General features: G+C 39.6%; 1 protein-coding gene across 4 annotated transcripts in view; it reads right to left on the reverse strand.

Annotated features, from left to right (window-relative positions):
* The window catches only part of FAM110B (family with sequence similarity 110 member B), a 115,629-nt gene that overhangs the window by 10,214 nt on the left and 82,207 nt on the right, over positions 1 to 23,208 (reverse strand). For 2 of the 4 annotated variants that reach the window (XM_054059756.1, XM_054059757.1), the window contains one exon: positions 10,774 to 10,840. The exons of 1 other annotated variant lie outside the window; for it this stretch is intronic. The gene's annotated coding sequence lies outside the window, so the exon portion shown is untranslated. Of the gene's footprint in view, positions 1 to 5,097; positions 5,237 to 10,773; positions 10,841 to 23,208 lie in introns of those variants that run through there. One more of the 4 variants, XM_009563287.2, reaches the window with a different exon arrangement.

The following is a 23,208-nucleotide window of genomic DNA, read 5'->3' on the forward strand; positions in this document are numbered from 1 at the left end:
TAACAAGATACTGTTAGAAAAGACGGTGGGATTAATGTAAAGTGCTAACCAAACAACTTCTGCCTGTGCTGCTGATGGCTGCAGCCTAAGTCTCCTGCTAGCTGGGGAAGTGAGAACAATTCCCACCAGCCCTCTGCTGTCCACATGCACCTGAAACCCAGCAGCAACACCAGAGAGCCTTGCTACTTATTAATTTGATCGGTAATAAAAAAGACTGAGCAGCAGCAGTACAGTGCACTCTCAGGAAGATAAAAGTGTGCCACTTAGTTTCCAGTTGTGAAAATTATCATTGCAGCAACAGGAGTATAGAAATGCCTTTCTTCTGGCTTAAATGCCAAAGAAACTCACTGCTTAGGCATCTGAATTTCCTGTTGCGTACAGCTCTGGTACCAGTTTTGCACTGCAGAAGTTCAAAGGCAAATAGTTTTGCTTCACCCGCTCCCAGCAAATGTGTGAAATACAAGTAGGACCCTAAGAAAAGTTACTTTTATTTTGTTTACATCTAAATGTCTACTCTGTAGATGTAAATCTGCCACCGACTGAATTATGTTTTTCAGAATTTACTCCAGATTTCCATTATTGCTCTTCCTTATAACAGCTGCTAGATTTAAGACATTATTTAAAGAAAGACAAAGCTAAACTTATGCACACATTCAAACATAGTTTATTTTAATACCAGGCACATATTAATAAAATGTTTCTTAAAGTTCTTACTAACTGAGCTCCTCTAACATCCAGGAACTGTTGAAGACCTGCTGGGCAGAATACAAAGCATACGAAGGGGTAGAAGGGTTTTGTTTTTTTAAAGCTGTATTTTCAGCCAGACACTTTGATTCCAAGTTTCCTTTGTCATAGAGGCAGAGATCCAAAGCACTTATTCATTCCAGGGATCGAGCTCTAATCACTCTTAGGCCTGTAACATGTTTGTCAGATATTCACATTTAAATAACAGAAGCACTATCTGCATGATTTAGGGGAACAAAATAAAACCTGGAGCAGCAATAGCTATGCAACTAACATTAACTACAAATAAATCCTCTACAAAATATTCTTTCCTTAATTTAAAGCCATGACAGCAGGACAAGGTAAACTATGCAGAGACTTTGGAATTATGGTTCCATATATTCTAAATATGAAGTCATTTAGAATTTAAAAGAAATTTATAAAGTGACCCCACTGGCAAGTATTTATTTCTAGTGCTATTATTAATACAAGGTTATTGTACAATACTCAAGTTTATTTTTTTCTCTCATACCTAAAGCTGCATTCTAAACACAGACTGAATGATGCTAACTGACAGCAAACAATGCACTTCCCTCCCTACTTCTGTGTTGCCCTGTAGCTCCTACCTCTTGGCCAAGTTTCAGTGAGTCTTTGCCTACGAGTGTCCACAGAAGAGAATGATGTAATTTCACAGTATTCAAGTTGCACCAAGGCAGCAAAAAACAACAGTGAATATGTGGCCTAATTCGTGGAATTACTGCTCTCAACTTGGGCAAGGGCACAGCTTCACCCGACAAAGCTAGAATGAAGCTCACGCTCTTAATTCATCCCTCTGGGACAGTGGATGAAGGGATTGTACAAGAGGTGTGATGGAGCACAGTGGATAAATATAATGAAGGCTGACAACCCTTTACTCTGCTTTCCTTGATATTTAAAGGCCTGTGTCAGTTTTATTTTCCAGATGATAAAATATAACTACCACAACCTCAAGATGCACCATAAAGATCACATAAATTCCAGCATAAATAATCAAGAATTAATCTCAATAGTACTCAACGAGATCACAAAACAAAATCTGCACAGGAACACAGGACATAGATGGAAAATGCCAGACTTTGCTAATGACTAGGTATGCTTCAGAGCTGCAGCTTATGAAGACACTGCTTTGTTAATAGCCCCTGCAAAGCCTATAAATAAGGACTTCGCTGAGAATGACTTGCTACAGGTCTATGCACTAGGTTATAGGTTATAGTAGCGTGTACATCTAAAACTGATATAAGTTCTTCTGTGTATAATTGTCATTGTAAACCTCAGATATTTAGGTTACCAAGTTTGAAAATACAGGTTAAGCCTAAATAAACTAGGCTTAACTTGCCATAAGATAACCCACATCCAGAACAGCAGCAGTATTTCATTTTAAAACCAATTTTAGATAAACATGTGCAATGGTATAGATTTGGTCTCACATAATATTAGCTGTCAAGATAAAGCATCAGGAGATAGAATAATCTTTAAGATCTACCATGACTTAAAATACTAATGAAAGTGCTGATATTCAACTCTGCCACCCACTAAAACACAGAACAGCAAACTCTAAGTCAAGAACAATATCTGTTCAAGTAGACTTCTAAGCCTTTAAAAGGTCATAGAAAATGTGAGCTACAGTGACCTAAAGCAAAGAGTGGCAGAATTTTGCAGACATGGGAAATTTCCACAAAGGGGGAAGGTTACAACTTTGCCAAAGGTGGCCACTTTTCACTGCTGATATGTTACTTCCAACTGAAAAACCTGAACAACAGTTAGCATTAACTTTGCAATAACTTGCACAGATGAACATACAGTGGGCTGATATATTTATGCTAATTCTGCTTTGTTCTTACATCACACTGAAAGACTTCCAAGACAAAATTCTATTCCATAAACAAAACAGTGCCACCACTTAGCACTCTTTCTGTTTCACTGTGCAGTCGAAATGATAAGGATGCTACCATAACCAGAAATGCTAACACTGTTACGGGGAAATAGCTTCTGGAAAATCCATGGAAGTACAAATGCCTGGAAAGCAGGAAAGCAACTTAGCAGCTATACTTACATACTGCCCTTGTAATGTATGCTTAGCACATGCTGGGAGATGGATAGAGACACCTCTCTGAAAGAAAAATCCTCAAAAAGTATTTAGCTTCTTTTTAGTTCTGAAATCTGGTCCTATTACATTTTTCTACCCAGAAGCAATAATCCACTCTCAGTGATACTTGCTTCTGGGCAAACGCTGCCTTATAGGTGGCTCCCAAACATGAAAACTCTTGATTTCTTACAAAAGGTGCAGAAAGGTGCACAAATGCACAAGAAAGCTCAAAAATGAAATTCCCTTCACTGTCTTCCAACCAGACAGTGCAAGAAAATATAAGTCATCTTATTATTTCGAGCAATATTACATGCTATTTGTAAAAACTGTAATGGAAATCAGTTCTATTTTCTTTGGAACCCTGTGTGGCTAACACTGCATTGTACTCCTTGTAATAATTTCAGTCTCTCATTTAAACAAGCAACAACAACAACAACAAAAAAACAAAACAGGAAAGGGTCTAAAAAGTATAATAAAGAATGTAACTTGTAACTTCTTATTACATTGGTAGCTCTAATTTTATGTGAATAGTTCTGTTTCAGTGTGCATTTTATGAAAATGATTCTCTAAACACTTCACAAAGCTTTAGGAAACGCCTTCGCTGTGTGTTCATCAGCCAGCGTCAATGGTCCCAAGTCAAAACCCCTTTTATTCTTTTAATTCTGCATACCTCCATAATCACCATGTTTAAATCTGTGGCCTCCTCCCTACAACAAGATCACAATTCCCACTTTATCCTCTGGTCTTGTGACCCTACATAGTTTTTCCAGGATCCTTACTGCACTTTCAGAAATCAGTGCAGCTCCCTTCTTCAATACAGGATACTTGGACCTGGTGCTCCATCACATTTCAGGGATTCATCAGACCCTCAAACCAGTTCCCCATCATACCATGCCTTTTTTTTTTGCAAGCCACAGTAACTCCTGCTCTGCTCTTGTTGGAGAAGTGGTATTATCTGGACTACACTTTTCCTTTCTTCTCCTCTACTGATAGGAAAAGCTATCATCTCATCTTCTTGCTCCTGGCAGCTGTCCTTCACAGCCACGCTTGGATTCAGCATCCTGGAAAAAGCACTTTTTGCCCTAGTGGTAACATTTTCAATGCATGAAAGAAAATAATTAACTGGGGACATCATTGCTGTGCAATGTCAGAAAACGGAGGCAGAACAACAAAATGGTTTTAATTATGAAGCTCAGCAAAAATGCTTTTAATGGAACATTATTCAATTTAGTTCACATTGCAAATCTGTGGTAATTCTTAACAAGTCCATTTTAAAAGTGAGTTGTGCTTTAAGCTACCCAAACCTTCACAGAAATACGTTCACTAGATATCATATACATTAGTGAAGAAGGAAATCGAAATCTTGTATCTGCAAAAATGTGGAGATACACCTGCAAAGCACCCTTCTTCTAGTACTACCACAGGGACACATCCCCTCACTAGCATGGTTTGCAGACTCCATACATCAAATACCTTCGTAACCATCATCTTTAAATCTATAGCCTCCTGCAGAGAACAATATAAGCACAAACGTAATCAGTAATTCATCAGCTGGGAAACAGCTCAGTAACTTCTGCAGCATCCTTCATCAAAAAAAATTATTATAATTAACTCAGCTATGGAACAGACATTTTGATAGCAGTATTTTCAACAAGCCAATTCTGGGCCACTGTTAAATTAAGGGTAATCCTAAATTCTTTAAATGTTTGAAAACTTCTATGAATGTTAAAGCATTCTGCTGTGGCATATTCGACATCGATGCAACTACAGGATCAGACTTGGTCTTAACTTGCACTATGTATTGAGTCCTAAAACAGAAACCACCTTGGCTTAGAAGAACAATTTCTGCATGTAAACTTGAAAATACTAAGAAATCAAGCGAGATTGAAGTTGGTAAAGTGAAAAGTACAGATTTTCAAAATGAAAGTTTACATTAAATGTGCACTGTGTACCAACATGGCCCTTGCAGCTAAAGGTTTGAGGACCAAAAACTAGGTGATTTCAGTAGGTTCAATTCCTTCACAGCTACTGCAGCAAGGCAACGTGGCTTCCCTTTCAGATTTGGTATCTCCCTTCGTGCAAACCTGTAAAAGCAGCCTCAAGCTGTGCATTCAAAACTAATGAACGCTGAAACACATACACACCTACAATGTCAGATTCTGTAGGGAAACAGAGTCTCAATGTTCACCATTTAAGTGACAGCAGCATTCATAAAATTTGGGTACCTGATATTTAGATTTATATCTTACCTTGAAGCATGTTTCTCTGCCAATACTTTTTTGCTTCAACTAATGAATTGTAGGTATGTCCTGAAGAGCAAATCAGGTCAAAACATAGACACTTTCCCCATGTCCCGTATTTAACTTTGATGGAAAGGAACTATGAGAAATCTGGAAAGAACATGAGCACATAGGACAGAAGAGATATTAAGGAGAAAGGGCCCATGGGGCATGCCCTACACATCCATGCCACCCAGCATAAGTGAAGCCCTGTTGTTTCTACTAACAGGCATGCACAACGACTAAGTTTCATGCTAATTCCCAAGCTGAAGAAGAACCAGGGATTTCCTTGCCCCTCTTGCTCATTCACACCATCTTTTCCAGTATGTACCTGCTGGTCCTAAAAACACAGTCAGGGATGATGAGGATGACAAACACCTCTCCCTCTGCTCAACTTGAAGTGCAGAGTGGAAGCAGCCCTCCAGGGCAGGTGCTCAAATTACAGAATCACAGAATCACAAGGTTGGAAAGGACCCATTGGATCATTGAGTCCAACCATTCCTAACACTCCCTAAACCATGTCCCTAAGCACTTCATCCACCCGTTCCTTAAACACCTCCAGGGAAGGTGACTCGACCACCTCCCTGGGCAGCCTGTTCCAGTAGCCAATGACTCTTGGCTATATGATAGGTAGAGACAGATTCCTTTAGCACACTTCTCCTCAAAGGTTTCAACTTCCAAAAAATAAGTATTTGCAAGCTTTCTTTAAATTAAGGAAACAGTGAAAAAGCTCACATGGGGTACTTGATGAGAAAATTGAGTTACTAACCCTGCTCCGGTGCAATTCAATAATTTCTGGCAAATACGACATTTCAGCTGAAATAGGAAGGCCTATTCAATATTCTGTCAACTGGCTTCTTCCTCAGGAGGTGGGAAACTTGCCACAGTTCAGGAATTGGGGATTTGAACCCATCTCCCATTTCTCAGAACAGTGCAGCAAAGATCTCATGGGTATATATGGATACCTTCTGCTGTTGCCAGTTTGTTTTTGTGGGAAAGGAGAAAAATTACCAGACTGTCATAAGAGGCCAAAAGCCCCGAAATCTCAAGTTGCCATGTTTAGGCTCTTACTTACTGAGAAAAGCTTTCTAGAACTGTTTACAATGAAAAACTTAGTAAAGGAACATAGTATCATAATTATAAACAGATTTTATTTAAGAAATAACAATAAACCCAAAATGAAAACAGCTGCAGTTTGACAGTCCCGTGCAGCTACTAAACCTGTAAAACCCCAGAAATGTTTAAACACACAGAGACTCAAAATAAACAGATACAGCCCAGAAAAGAGAAACAATCCAAACAATATCTACTGAGAAAAAAACAGAAATAATAAGTAGCTTTTAAAAATGGAAAAAATATATCATACTTAAAATTTTCTTTTCTTTGGACAGAGATTTAATTACTAAGAAAAACTTTTAAAAATACTCACTTTCAAAGTTCCAAAACAGAGCTTAACAGCACCTGTCTGAAGTTTCTTACACCCCTTTTTGAAAATATATTTGAAAGAAATAGCGCACAAGTATATAGAAGATATCTTATAATACTTAGAAAATTTTTATAAGCAAGAAACCAGTAAGTCACACAGGTTACATATTTTTAACTCTTTTCTCCCTTAGCTTAACTGCTTACTCCTGTCTTGTTATATGGAAAATTCCTTTTAATAATCTCTGTACGTGAACACAACCCTCTCATCTTTAGAAATAAAATATAGCCAATGAATATCTTTTACTGATATTAAGAACGTACAAGACCACATTCAATAGGCAGTATGTCGGGCACAATTAAAAACTGAGCATGCTAAAACCATTAGAAAAATTATAATGTACAGTCAGCAGAGTACAATAAAGTGGCCTAACTGTGACAACTGAGGACTTTGAGCCAGTCTTCTGATTAGCTGCGGGGGTTTTGTTTGTCAGAACTATTTGTATTGAACAGCCTTTTCTGTAACATGAGATATTATTACACTAAGGTCAGAATGGTTGTTTAAAAATAATTTCTACACCATAATTGTCCTGAGTTAACCATTTCTAAGTAATGAAACTTAACATATATGAAATACCGTGCATTTATTTTTTCTTAAATAAATGCACTACAAAAGTTTTGACTATGTTAAAACAAAGCAGTTTTTTAAAAAATAATAATAATACAAATACAAACCACAAATACAAACTGCTGATTTACAGCAGTGTTCCAGGGCACTGCAACCTTCAGAGCAACTCTATATCTTTTATTTTTGACTGGTACAGCTATGTTTTTCTCTAGATAAGAGGATATTTTCCCATACCACAGAATAGTTCATTCCTCTTTTCTACAGACTCAAGTTTAAAGACACATGGTGTTAGAAGTTAAGAAAGAAAATTAACAGAATGTTTTAGGTGCCAGTTGTTAAAATGCACTGCATATATTTTCTTCTTAATTGCTGTATTGGAAATATTTGCAGAGTCCACACCTTAAAGCTATAGATCTTCACAGACTGTTCACAATCTATTTAGATAAAGATGAATATCCAGTTAGCTAGTTGTTAATGAGCATCAAAACTTTTGCCTCATATCCAAGTTTGATGCTCAAAGTGTGATTCTGTATTATCGACATGTAATGACTCTTCACTAAAACAATGTTCTTAGAAAGATGCTTTTAAGAAGTTGGACTGTCCAGACTCTGCACAATGAATGTTTTTTGCATATCTGAGGGCCATTATAACTGATGAAGTTATAACAATGATGGAAATTCATCCTGGCCACAGCTTTTAAGAAACCTTAAAAACTTCACTGTCTTAAAGAAAACAAAAACCGTATCAAGTCTCTATCAGTGCATTTAATCAGGTGGAGAGGGAGACAGTGGAAGGAGGCTGAGGCAACCCAGCTCCAAGAAAAAACAAATGACCCAAACCTAGAATCTGGAGTGTAGAGACAGACACAAGAATAGTGAGAATGGCAAGACAGAGAGAAAAATGTAATTACCAGGAGAAAACCAGAGAAAAAAAAGCTGTTGGGAATAAAGAAAGGGGCACCAAACTATGGGTTGGGAAGCAAAAATAGATTACAGAGGAAGGACAGAAAGGTATTAGACTAAAAAGGAAGGACACCTCAAGTGCACATCCTCATCGCCTCCCTCACAACTCCTACATCCCGTGGAAGGAACACAGCTGGCACAAGGGTGCAGCGGAGAAGGCTATTACACAGTGAACTTCCTCCTGAAATAAAGCTTCCTCCAACATAGGTAATTTTTGAGTTGCAGGTGAGAGATACATCTTCTCCTCCCTCCTGCAGACCTCCATGCCTGGGGCGGGCTGTCCACTGAGCCTAGCAGGCTGGCTGCAGAGGAGTGGGCACTGACTGGGTTGACAGGAGGAGATCACAGAAGACACAATGCTTGGAGCCCCACATATTTTCAAGAGCAAAATAAACAGCGGAGGAAATCCGGTCAACCACAAACACTGGGCAGTAAATCAAACAACTGCCAAGGTTTGTAGTAGCCTCCTCAGTAAATCCAGTTCTTCCTTTTGGCATTGCTTCAGCTCACTTTCATGTGCTGTTTGTGCGCCGAGACAAGCAATAGCCTCACCCCTGGGGAGTCCTGAACTAGAAATGTTCTCAACCCTGTCCTCATCACAAGTGACTTAGACTACTGCTTAAATTATTTCTCTATTTCTTTACCCCCCCTTATAGTTTCAGACTACCTCACCACTGCTATGTATTCATTCTCCTCTCAGTCCTGTGATACAAAGCCACATTAATAGGTCCTCCTTCTCTTGAAAACAAAGCAAAATCTCCTAACAGAGAATTAATACAGGATTAAGCATGATTCTCTGAAGTAACAAAGGAAATTTCTTCCAAACTCAGAAACTGGATACAAGCATCCCAAACTTGTAGCTAACGCTCTATCCCAAAAAAACAGTTACTTCTTTAGAGGTGGTTATCAGCATAATTTTTTAGTAGGTGAATCTAGAGAAAGAACTTGAAGGGCCAAGCTGCCTCAACCAGACAAATAATGAGAAGCAGCAAGCAGGTGCTGAGCCTCGAGTGACTTTTCACCTGCCTGTGCCTACTGTGTAAAGGTAACCTCTCCTGGCCAGTTGCCCTGCCAGCATACCATCCCTGTCACGGCTGGGGAAGCAAATACCCCAGCGAAGGATAGGTCCCTCTCTTGGTAGCACCAGCTCATCACTGGACTGGTTTTAAGACATTCTCTAAAAGGGAGCGCTGGCTGTGTCACTGCAGCAGGACCAAATGCTGCCTTCATCATAAATCACAGATCCAATCTTTTCCACTTGTAAAATGAGCAATATATCTCCAGTAAAACTACAGACCTCCTTGAGCATCCGTATGAGCATGAAACATTGAATTCCCCTTTTAAGGATGCAGAAATAAATCTGATACAGCATGACATCAGGGAGGTAAAAATATGAAATGTGACTGTGAAATTAGTCTAGGTTAACTTGTGACCACAAAAACTATCACAGATCACCAGGGACGCTTTGAACGTCCCTGGTGTCAGTCCTTGGCACAGCCAAGACAGCTTTGCTGCCTTTAATTTCATACTACAATGTATCTGGAATTTTAAGCTCCCAGTTTCCTCAGCTGACAGAAATGGCTTCTGAGATGATTTCTACATACCGGGAAGAAACTTTTACCCTTAAATTAGAATACTTTCAGACTTAATATTTTTTACTCAACATAAAACAGCAGCGATAATTTTAATTTAAAGACCCCACACAATGTGAATTTACATTCTGAGGCCAAATATAGTGATTGGAAACAGATGAATTTGAAACATCTTCTGCTAAGCGGAATTAAAACTAAATATTAGTGAAGTGTGTTGATGATTTGATACATGATGCATAAGACATTGATTACTGATTTCCAGTTTGCTACACTGAAATACCAGAAGTGTCTTACTAGAATTTCAAGAACTTTAAAACCATTGGTACAAAGTGTCACATGTACAGCTCCTGTCCCCTCCTGCCCTCTGGGGTTTCAGTTAGTTTCCATGTATTCACCAAGGATGAAGCTACTGCATGACAGTCTTTCCATTATTCCTGACACTGGATTTCCCCCTTTTTGTTTACAGGCTTTAACAGTGAGTAAAATATTTTTTTAAACTTTAATGCTCATCTCCTGCTCAGACCTTGAAATCACACTCAAGAGTGTTGCAGATAGACTCAGAGATGCTTGGGTGTTCTTCTGGTTTTAATGACATTAGTATTAACCAGACAAATAACAAAAAGTTCTGGAGGACTAAGGCTAGAAGCGCTCGCTTGCAGTTAAGATCTCCGATATAAAAAGATAACGCAATCTACTGAATGGAAAGACTGCAATCAAAGTGCAAGCTGGGAATAAATGATAGGCAAAAGCCTGGAGCTACTGGACTATTTCCAAAAATGATTCAGCCATGTTTGCAAATACATCACTGAGTGACTGAGGTCAGCAAATCAAGCCTCAATCTTTCTTAAACAGTCTTGAAATATATATTAACGAGTAATGATTCTGTCAACCCAATCAATTAGTAAAGGTCAAGGAAGAGAAATTCATTACCAGAACATACCTCCTAGGACAGCAAAAGAGGATGTGGTAACGTCCTTCTGGAATTGCCCTCTTTTTACCAAATCCCAGGAAAAAAAATGTATGTTTTAATTCAAAAAGTTACCTGTAAAAGCGCAATGCCAAACTCTTGTCCACACTCTGAATGGAGGAATGTAATACTTCAGGGAATTCTGAAAAAAAAAAAAGAAAAAAAAAACCAAAATAAAACATGAAAAGGCATTAAAAAACCCAGCAGAGCAGTAACACGACAGGCATGTACATGGCAGTACTGCTGTGATGTTGAAGGTCATGGTAACCCAATGCCAAGGTTGGTCCATGCCATGAGAAGGCAGGGAAAGAAATGCAAGGAAGCCACAAGAGCAACTAGGACTATTTCACAAAAAAGAAGAGATAAGTGATGAAATCAACATGGCTGCACACTGTCTAATAACACGGCTACAACCTGTGTAATAATAACAACTAATCAAAAAGTAATTTGGGAAGCCTCAGAACACAAGCACACATATGCCACAGCATCTGAGGTGCAAGATGAGATGCAGCCATGCTGTGGATCAATGTATAAATACAAACAGGGCAAATTTCAAAATGAAGTTTTTAACTGATGAAGGATAACACAAATAATACATTTTAAATTGTTACAGATAAACATTCTATTTTATTTTGGTTTTGGCTATTTCCAGATGAAGAGGAGAGAAAATACCGTACAAAAACCCAAAGCAAACACTTGTTTCCATGATACAGCTTTAGCAGAGCACAGCATCAGTGTCAGCTACTTTGCAAGTAACTAAGGAAAAATATCAACATGTGAACGCTGGTGTTTCTTCAGGGCAGCTGTCAGCTGACTTTGACATAAAAATACGGAATCTACAGTGATGATTTGTTTTTACGAGACCTCCCATATTAAGAGTTAAGGTCAAGGAGCAAGAAGTTTGTGCACTTAACCACTCTACCCATCTCCCTGATGGGCTCTAGAAAGCTGATAGGAGATTTCCAAAGCTAACAACTGTGACAATAATACTGGAGTAGCTCTCGTACAGTAAGTTGCCATAACCTCCTGGTTCCACCATAAACACACTGCTCCAGATCTCAAGGATTTTTTGAGAGGGTATGCATTCAACCGTGAAATCCCTACAGAGGGACATACCACACTGGCTTCACTGGACTTGGATGCTGAGCCAGGATAGCAATGACCAAGGAAGACACACAAACAAAACCCAAGCTTCTGTGCAGCTTTTAAGCACAACTGGTTTTATTGTTCATGCTACGGAATAAAACACCAACAACTCCATTTAGCATCCGCAAAATGAATGCAGAGTGACAGAAATGTTAATAGATAAGACTGACAGAGTAACGAGGAGTTAGACCAAGCACTATTTAAGTTCTTCAACACAACAACACAGTATTCTCCAGTCTATGCATCTCATACAAGGATGGGACCAATCACGAAGCACCACCGCAGACAGCCATCTGTGACGGCACGGGTGCCTCCACCAGCAGAAGAGCAAAGCCTAAGGCAGGTGGCACTAGATTTTGTAGGTGCAGGATGAATAGCCCAAGGCAGAACTATACATTAATTGCACTGTTTCAAGTGGATGAGCTGTTCTGGTAACAGATCTACCCTAGCACTTTATCAGTGCAACATAGCGGTCTTCAGTGACACATAGCAGACAAGCTTCTAATCAACACAACGCCCCTTAACACAGCTGAAAGGGAATCCGTACACTACAGTGAATATTCTTAAACATAAACCTGCAAGAAAAAGTAGAAAAAATGTAGAATGTAGCGTGTATATCAGTAGGAAACATGACTGAGGACTTGCTGGGACAGCCAAAGGCACCAAATCCTCCTTTCCCAACTACTTATACTGTTTTATTATAAGCAGTGTCATATGAGTATTTCTCAAGTTCTAATTGCTCACACAGGTGTAATTCTGCTGTCTTTCAAAAATCTCATCCCGGATCTCTGCCACAACCTTTCGTTTCATCCACCTATCCACCTGTCCAACACAGCCCAATGCAGAGCAACCAAGAAAGGCCTCCAACAAATAACGTGCACTTGTCTTCTCCACGACGCAGAAGGAAGGTGATAAAGAAATAGCTGTGCTTATCCCACACCTACTGGGGAATTTGTAGTACAAAACATGGCAGCCTTCACTTAGAAGAGCCCAATTAATTGTGGTTAAAGCCCTACCAAATGCCTGGCCTCCAAGAAGGCAACAGAGCATACAGTTGATTCTTCGTGTTTTTTAATTCTTCCCTGGATTTGGAGGTCCATGATTCAATTTCTCTTGCAGATGTACGATTCAGAAGAAAATACAGCTAGGCTTGGTGCCACACAGTGCCTCATTGGACACATAGTATAGTTCGAAAATGTTTGCTACCACGTACAACCATTGCCAGCTTAGTTCTTCTTTCTGGTGATGCAGACCTGCTCCCTGCCGGCAGGGTACCGTGGGGCACCCTCATCAGCATGGCTACAACAGTGTACATGTCAACCATGCGCAGATACCACTTCATTTATTTCTCATTGCCATTCTTTCTTTGATTGTTTTTTCCCCTTCTAAGTAACTTAAGAATCTGCTAGCACTGACCTTGTTATCACCTCAACAGGAAAGACTGGTGCCTCCACAATACTTTCTTTTAGGAACAATAAGCACTGCCACAGTACTTCTCTTAAAAATCAATAACAGAAATGCTGATATGAGGCCAAAGACATGACAGCTGAGATCTGTGCAAAGAACTGATGGTCACTGGCTCTTACAGGACAGCTGAAAGGGATGTAGGTGAATTCTGTCCTCAATGCGAATCTTGGAACGGTCCTCATCTTTCAAATTCTCTTTTTAAAAAGAAATAAAGAGAACAAAAGGAAAAAAAGAAACAAGAAAGACAAATAAGAAAGAAAAAATACTTTAAAGCATTACAGAGCCAAAACAGTACAAGGGAGGCTGATGTCAGACTTCTCAAAATCAAAAAATTCCATGAAACTGAGCCACATGCACAGGTCAGTTTACCTCCTGAGTTTCAGCCGGAAAATTTAACCTCCTTTTTAATTGCACAAAACATCTGACACCTAGCCAGGAAGCACTCAAACCAAGACAAGAAACTATAGACCGAAATCAGATTGTAAAAAATATTTTCTTCAATATTTTTCAAATCAACCAATTATTCAGGTGTGAAACATCACATTGTCCTCTGAATGGACATTTGTCTACATTTTTTTTTCTCTGTAAAATCCCACCGCTTCATTCAAATTTCTCTCTCAAAAAAAATTTTTGAATTCCTAGAAAAATATAGTGCACAATAGCTGGACAGCTGGCATACCAAAATTGCTCATTATCCTAATTTCAACAGTCTATCTCATCTGCTGGTGAAATAAGGTCAAACAAAAAAACCATTAAAAACTATAAGGAGACCTGGGGATCTCAAAATTAATTTTGTTGCTAAATAAATTCTAAACATGTCTACTATTTTCAGGTTTACTGGTTTTAATCATTTGGGAAGCAAACAGATATGCAAACTGTTCAGAAAGGAGTGATGCTCCTTTTCAATATTGACTGACATCAGGAAATCTACATCCAGACTAGGCGCTGGAAGGCCTGAAGCTCTCCTTCCATCTGCAGTGCCAGGATGTTTTAGTAACACATCACGCTTAGAAGATTCATTAAATAATATATGTCTTCATAATGGAGTTGAGATCTTTAGGACAAAGACTCATTGAAATCTAAGTCTAACATATGAAAGAAAACAGGAATTTTCTCCTCTTTCTGGCTAGCACCCCTACTTGTTTCTGTTGGTCAGCCTTATCTCTAAAGGTACTTGATCCCTATGAGGTCACGTACACTTCCAGTCAGTGGAACCAGAAAACTCCACTTTGTCCCACCAGCGTGGCCCCTTTAGTTGGTAGCTTGTCAGTTCAGCATCCTTACTTTGAAAACCACTATGCTGTGAGCAAAACCACTGTGGGACCCAGATCACCAAGTATTATGACTGATAATGCATATTGAAATTTCAAAATCTGAAAGGAAGTAATGGCTAACTTGTCCATCACATGAGCAAGACCCTGGTGAGGATTTTAAAAGGGCATAAGAGGACAGCCTAACACCTAGATTATTTGTTTGAGATACATCTGAAGAATGAAAGAGATGTTTGGGCCTGGATACTATCAGCAGAGGGATGCAGCTCTCAAACAATTCTTAAAGTCACTGCCAAGGACGTATCTTTTTTGGCAGCTCTTATCTGAAGGGCACAGTGAGCCCAGCACCTGGGGTCAGCATACAGGCATCACGGTGAGGATTCAGGGAGTGCACCCAATTCTTCCTGGTTTTACTTGCTAGAAACCAGGCAGCTTGTTTCCTGAGCCAAAGCCTGGCTTTTCCTTAGAGATCTGCAACCACAGAATTGCCAAAACTTATCTCAGTTTAGATCCAGAGATCTGAACAGTACAGAAGATCAATTTAAGCAAATAGAAGCGTTTCCTCTTGTTAATGAAAACTGATGTGAAAGAAAAACGGAACAAAGTTATTATAAGACAATTTCAGGTATTTTCTTAGATAACACGATACCAACTAAAAGTATCTTATTGTTTGCAGTCTGCCTTCTTTAGGTAAAGCTAAAATATTTATACTCAAATGCACTTTCCATATCTGTTCTGCTTTTAGCCTTCAACCAGGTTCAGAAGTCTTGACCCCAAACAGTAAAACCATGGAAATACCAGAACAGGAAAAGTGAAAACCACACGTAGCTTTATTTGAGCTACTTGGATGACAACAAATCTTAATCAGGATGCCACACACTGACACCTGCAGATACACAGGGAGGAATGTTGTGTACCCAAGCTGACCATCCTGTAAATGGACAGAGAGGAAACTCAAAGCTACAGCCCATGTTCCACTGAGGAGCGCACAGTGCATCTAACACAGCAGGTGGCTGGAGCCACAAATTGCATGACATGTAACAGCTACCTATAACATAGATCCTGTGATTCAAAACAAAATTCAGAAATTGTGCTAAACACCTCCCAAGCATTTTTTTATTGTAAAACTATTCATCTCACTGCTTTTTTTCAGAAACTAACATAATAGAGAGAAACAAAAAAATCAACCCCAGACAGAGACATAAAAGCTAAATGGAGATTTTTAAGAAAATGAAATTCAAGTCATCACTGACCTTGCTTGCATGAATCACAGGGAAAAACTTTGATGGCTTTGGTATTGCCAACAAAAGGTGACTTAACAGGTTTGACAGTGTATGTGAAATACTCACATCTGCAGGTAGCCTCTCATTGTGAGAGTTAACATTGAATAGATGTTTTAGCACAGCTAACTGTACTCCATTTTGCTTAATCTACCACAAAAGAAAACCATTTTTGACAACAAGCTGTAATTGGAGCAGTATAATTTGATAACATCTGAAGCATATTACCTCTCCCAACATTTACTTCATATAATATAGGTATTAAAACATTTTTAATAATAGATACATTTTTGCATAATTAGATTAATTCAGGTAATGGAGTCATGGAGACTTTATGCATCCTTTCGAGGGGTACTTAGCATCCACAAGTCAAACTGTGATGATGAAGAAGTTGGTGTTTGGTATTTCTGAAAACCAAGTATAACAATCCAAACTGGAATGTACAAAGTTAAAAGCTTCCTTTTGAAAAACTGGAAATCGTACATCTTGGCTGCATGATGAAGTCACCATGTGAGATGTAAGGAATACAGCCGAGTCCTCCTAATACCCCATGTCCATCACTCTTGGCAGTAGATCATACATATTTATTATTAACACCTCTTGGTGTAGAGGAGGAGGAGAAGGAGGAAATTAGGACTCAGCTACATATGTGCTCCAGTACCAAAATGGGATTCTTGCTTCCTCTCTACAAAAAAAACAACCCTTTGATTTTTATGCAGTTACCTAATTAAATTTCACTGCGCATATTAAGTTTTCTGATGTCTAGCTGTCTTATGTTCAGTCCCAAATCAAAAGAATACTCACTCATAAATGCCCCTTCCATTAAAAAAATAATGAACTGAAACTTAAGACAAGGTTTGTCATATGTAAATATATCCCTTGCTCTACTTTTTGTTTTCTCAGTTCAACCAAGGAGAAGAGATCATGCACATAATTCCTAACTAGGCCACAATCTCTACCTTCCTAATGTTTTATTCATGTAGTTTGTAAAGGGATGCATATTATGTCAAGTTCCAAAAGGAGCATCATGATATAAGCAATAGCTCTGCAAGAATGGATCAACAGTGTGTTGATATTACTCTATTTTAAGGAGAGAGAGACAGATCCAATTTCTTGTCAGTGAGGAATAACAAAGTCAAGTTGTCAATCTCTTGACACACTACTTATTTTAACCCACAGTTTCTTGATGAGTCTGCGGATTATTCCAGAGGAATTCTCAAACTACCTGTAAGAAGAAAACTTATTGCCCAAAGTCTAAGCTGGCCATATAGAATTCATACATATCAGACAACATTTAATGGTCAGCACATAAAAAAAAAAAGTTCAGACCTACTGCTTCATATTACTCTGAAAAACATATTGCTTTTAGAATACATACACAGAATTTTCATCTAGGAAATGATGGATATTTTAAAAAATTACATGATAATTCATCAGGTGCTGTAGCTCTCAGCTCATTAACCTGAATGTTTACTATATGCCTGATCCTGTTTCTTGGGATCTTTACAAACTGATGCCTCCTTTCAGGCCAGTATGTGTAACACGTGATTTATTAAGATTCAGAAGCTCTATATTGAATTTTTTTTCCCCCTCCCCTGGCTGGAAAATGTTGGATATCTACACCGCATTCAGTATTGCCGAGGAACAGAAAAGGCCTTTGCAGAGGTTAAAAGCAGACTCTGGGCACTGAGCCAGTCTCCAGCTGTGCTTTGCCCTGCTAAACTGTGTTTGGATTAGCTGTGAGAGTATACAGTATCTGTATAAAGGCTCTTGAAATACCAGGGGCAGCCTAATCTAAAAAAAAAAAAAAAACCACCAAACAAAAACCAAAACCATGGAAGCAGCAGAAGACACTGTTTAAGTGCCATTTCCCCACTTTGGTCACTAACACATGATCTACACCCAGATCCTGGATCTCTAGTAGTATCCACCTTTTACGGTTGTATGATTGCATTTGATTGCAGAATATTTAATTCTACAGTAGACAATGATTTCAGTTCTTCAAGAAAAAAGTCAGGATCAAGACCTGCTGGATGGGGATAGTTGTAATGGACATCATCAGAGAAACATGAAGGCCACCTCCAACCTACATACTTCTCTGATCTTATCTTGCCTCCTCTATTTCAGTGGTACCAAAAATCAGTGTCTCTTTGCCTCACCCCATCCTCAACAGGAAGTGATACAGACATAGGAGACACAGTAATAAATATTATAATGTATATATGTTAAAATTCATCACCATAGATATCCATTTTTTTCATACTGCTCCTTTCTTCCATTCTTGAAAGACTGAGATATTTGCTTCTCAGTATGCACTGGGCATTTCCTCCACTCTTCTGCTTTTAGCATCTCTCTGATTTAGTTGTCAACAGCACACAAAACAGGATTACTTGAGGAAATTGAGAAGACATGAGGAGGCAGAACAAGGACTACTTAGGGAAAAAAACCCATGATCTCTTCTTTTCAGCAGCAGGCACCAGTAACATTCAGTAAGGCAGTTAGTTAACAGGCAGTGCTGTGCAGGACTTCTTAGCATACAGCACCTAGGAATTAGTTCAGGAATGGGCTGAGAAAGACAGGAAGTTGCTGATGCCAGTGTTTAACTGTCAGTAGAGGCTAACAGGAGGCTAATGGGCTGTGCCATTCTGTGCAAGTTTGGCTGGCATGCTGCAATATTAAATATGCTACAGAAGCCCCAGATATACTGTACCTGTGATACAGACAGACAGGGACATCCAGGATATGTTTGAACAGAGCTAAGTGGTGGGTGTAACAAACACAGATATTCAGAAACTGTCTAATCAAAGAAGATTTTCTGATGCCACAAAACACATACTAGGCAGGGAAATCACCAAAGATCCCACACAACGTTCTGTGGTATGTATTACAATTACTGAACCAACCCATTGATAACAATGAGCTCCTAGCAGCTTATGCAAGATCACCATAATGCAGCACTGTGCAACAAGATATGCAAACATATCTTGATAGAAGATATGCAAACAATCTTGATTTAAGGTAACTGTTTGGCTCTCCTCAATGTTTCTGCCCAGAGAACAGGCAGGAACATATAAATATTTGTAGTGATACAGCTCTGAGGCAGTATTCCTGAGAAAGATTGAGCCACAGAGGTCACCAAACTATTTTTTTCTGTTTAGTGGAAATAAATAATAGCATTATTAGAAGCTGACAGAGAACAAACAAACTAAAGCAACTCAGCAAACCCCACACAGAAACTTGCTAATTAAATAAACTCCCATTTTTCACAGCAAGGATGCTTGGAATTTCAAGACTGTGAAACATGCAATTCTCTTCCCCCATGTAATTTTCCTTAAATCAGCTCTTTTTCTTCAGTATCCCAAATACAAAATAAATTTAAAAAGCATCCATCTTAGAGATGAACATAATTTAATAACGAAACTACTGAAATCAAAGCACAACCTTCTGGTAGTTTGTCACATGGCTCCTGGGAAATACTGCTGGGAGAAGGTATTCATTAAAGAAGTTAAGTCTTGCTCAGTGGCCCCACACCTTAAGGATATTCAGTGCCAGATCTCAGAGTCTGGATTCACAGCTATTTTATCTGCTAATTACTGACTTGTATGAAGATAGCTTTGCAATGGTAATATCAATATTCTCAGGCTGGGGGAATGATGTGATTGAGAGCAGCCCTGTGGAGAAGGACGTGGGGGTGCTGATTGATGAGGAGCTCGACATGAGCTGGCAATGTGTGCTCACAGCCTCAAAGGCCAACCATATCCTGGCCTGCATCAAAAGAAGCTTGGCCACCAGGCAGAGGTAGATGAGTCTCTCTGGGATCACTAACAGAAGAAGGGTATGGAAGATGATCAGAGGGCTGAAGCACCTCTGCTATGAGGACAAGCTAAGAGTTGGGGTTTTTCAGCCTGGAGAAGAGAAGGCTTTGGGGAGATCTTATAGTGACCTTCCAGTACCTGAAGAGGCCTACACGAAAGCTGGGGAGGGACTTTTTACAAGGCATGTAGTGATAGGACAAGAGGCAATGGCTTTTAACTGGAAGGTGGAAGATTTAGATTGGACATTAGGAAGAAACTATTTACAATGAGGGTGGTGAGACACTGGCACAGGTTGCCCAGGGAAGTTGTGGATGCTCCCTCCCTGGAAGCATTCAAGGCCAGGTTGGATGAGACTTTGAGCAATCTAGTCTAGTGGGAGGTGTCCCTGCCCATAGCAGGGGAGGTGCAATTAGATGATCTTTAAGGTCCCTTCCAACCCAAACCACTCCATGACTCTATAGCTTTTCCTGCAGATGTCCACACTGTAAAGAAGCCACAATACTATGAATGTGGTTTAAGGTTGGTGAGGTTGAACCCTGGAGTGCTTGCTCTGCAAAGGCATTGCTGCTGTGACAAACCCTGGTACAGTTCCGAGAAAGCAAGAGCAGAGAGAAGCAGGGCATCCCAGCCCAGCTGAAGTGGAGGGTGCTGCTTGCACTCCAGGTCAGCTCCAGTTCCCCTGTCTGACAATGGCAAATCTCTTAGTCACTTCACAGCTCAGGGAACAAATATTGTCTTGTGAAATTATAATGCCGTTTTAATGCTACTATTATTAGCTGTGTCTTTAGAAAATAAAATGTTCTGTCGCAGTCGCTGTGTGATGACAGCAGTGAATACATACTGAGTCACCCCACATTAACTTAAATAGCACAACTGCGTGAACACATGTTCTTTAGTTAAATCCACACACACTCTCTCAAAAGGAAAAATAAGCAAACCTCCAAGCAAGAACTGTCTACACAATGCAAAAGCAACTCTTGCTGCTGTGCTTCCACAACCTCAACAGAGATGCGGCAAAGGGCTTAGTAACACTACTCCTATTTTCTGACCTGGTAGTAGATAAGCACACAAAGCCAAACCCAAAGGGTCATGTCATTAAAAATGTATGTGTCTAAACCTGGCTTTATTTGGTGACCTCCACAACTCAAAGTAGAGATAGTACCCACAAGCAGGCACTCAGCATCATAATGTTGACATAGACAAGTTTAAAGTCCATATCCTCCCCCTTCAAATCTGAACAGCACCTCTTGAGAATAATCACTCAGATGTTTTCTCACTATACGTAATAAAGTATCTCAGTTATATTCAATCCCATTCAGAACAGGAGATAGCCAGATTTCAAGCTGGAGCACAGGGAGGGTTTACTGCCCAGACATTCATTCTTATCACAGGACTAGCTGTGCTGCCAATTCACCATGCAGAGCTGATACTAGTGCATATAAAAAACAAAGCAAACAACTGATCTGTGTTCAAACTTGTCTCTGTTTCTGCCCCTTAACTAAACTATCACCAGGAACAGAAACTGGACAAAATACAGCTTTTTGTCCATTAAAAGGAAACTACGAAAGGCACAGAGGGCTAAAATGAGCACACATTTTTCTGTATTACACTTGTGGAACCACCTTCCACAGTCTTCCTCACAGCAAAGCTGCATCACTGCTTGAAGGCACATTATTTTACACTTACTAAAACAAAACCTCCTATATCTAATGCTTCTGACATGCATCTGGATATACTCACCAGATACCATCGTTATCAAAGGATTTTGCTATCAGGCACACTCCCAGTACTGGGCACTTGAAAAACTGCCCTGCCTGATTGATAGAGAACGACTTCAGTACAACATTGATTCAAAGCACATACATCGAGGTCAGCAGAGTATTCATACCACCAAACTTAAGACACTTTTAAATCTTCTCCTCAGAAGCAGCTCTGGTGAGCCCAACCAGAGCTTCTGTCCCTGCCTTGCTTTTTTGGGGAACTTCTCTTCCTCTGTGGTAATTCCTCAAGGACAAGAGCTAGAGAAACAAGCCTCTGGCTGCCTGGCAGTTCTAAGCTCAAGTTAGACAAGTAAATAATACAGAATACAGAAGCATTCCTTTCAAGTGTAGATCTGGTTACAGAAAAAAAAAATACTAATAAAAAGGCTTTTTTTCCACAGGGTATGTCTGAATGTACTAAAACTTCACAGATAAATCCTTCCCTCCCTTGAAACAACAGTATCTAATGGAAAGATAAGGAATTTTCTTTCTAGGAGGAAGGCTGTGGACCATAGCTTCTTAGAGATCCAGAATGTAGACAACACCTAAAAATCTGAAGAAGCACTATTTTTTCTGCAATTTGAATCCTTACACAAGTTTCTGCAATTGCCTGCAGTGAACAATACATTAGAGAGCCAGTACATCTTAACCTGCGCTTAAGGTTGCATGGGAGCCAGACAGGAGGAGCTGGCAGTTAGCCACCTCACCAGGGATCAAGGTGACAAGACATGCTATCCTTTACAAGTTGCTTTTATCCTGTCCTAATTTCCCATTCTTCTTCTGGCAGGTCTTTTGTGCACCTCTGCAAGGCAAGCCCAGTTATCTCTGCAGACCCACGTAAGCACAGCACAGTGCAGTGTCCCTCCCAGCACCTGAGTTCCATACAAACAATGTGCCGTTGTCCAAAATAGATTGTGTGCCACAGGCTGTGTCTCCCTTGGGTCCACACAGTGTGGTTTTATGTAGTGTGCAGAGACAACAGCTTCCCCAATTCTCCTTCCTCTGCCAAAATGCAATCAAACATCCTGCAATGCACCCTGCACACAGAAAACTCCTTAGATTTATTACTTTTAATCTTCTTTCCTTGCCTCCAAGGAGGCCACTGAAAGTCCTACTGGAAGGTCGCAGGCAGGCTGGCTGTCACTCTTGAGTGTGGCATCCAGCTCTTCTCAGAACAGACAAGCAAGTCAGAAACTACTATTCTAGCAGTGAATGTAACTAGTATAAATTACAAAGGGAAACACACCATGGGGATCAAGGGTAATTATAATACAGTTTCCCTGACCCAAACTTTTACCTGGTCTCACATCACCAGTACAACCTGAAGGGAACAAAGTTTCGAACTGTCATTACCACAGCCCTGCAGAGTCTTGCATCAAAATCTCTTAAACAGCAAAGCACAGCATGCTGAATAATGGCAAACTTGTAGTATTACTCACTCCGCACTATGTGCAATCAAGCAATCAAGATGTATGCTTTTAATTACACTTCCTAACTGTTCACATTTTCATCTTATGTTGTAGAACAGGTGAATTCTTTAAACAAGACTATGCAAAACCTACATAAAACCTCAAAATTTCAAGTCCAACCATTTCCTTTCCTGCTCAACCCCAGACTCTCCAACAAGGAAAGACGTGCAGAACGGAGAGGCACTCTTCCAGAAAAGCTGACTTTCAGGGACTTACAGCTTATCCTTTGTAGGTCGTGGAGAGGCTTGCACACTAACCATGTGAAAATGTTATTAGTTATTATTATACTATACTTCATGCTA

The sequence above is a fragment of the Cuculus canorus genome, chromosome 2 (assembly GCF_017976375.1).
Source record: "Cuculus canorus isolate bCucCan1 chromosome 2, bCucCan1.pri, whole genome shotgun sequence".
Lineage (NCBI taxonomy): Eukaryota > Metazoa > Chordata > Aves > Cuculiformes > Cuculidae > Cuculus > Cuculus canorus.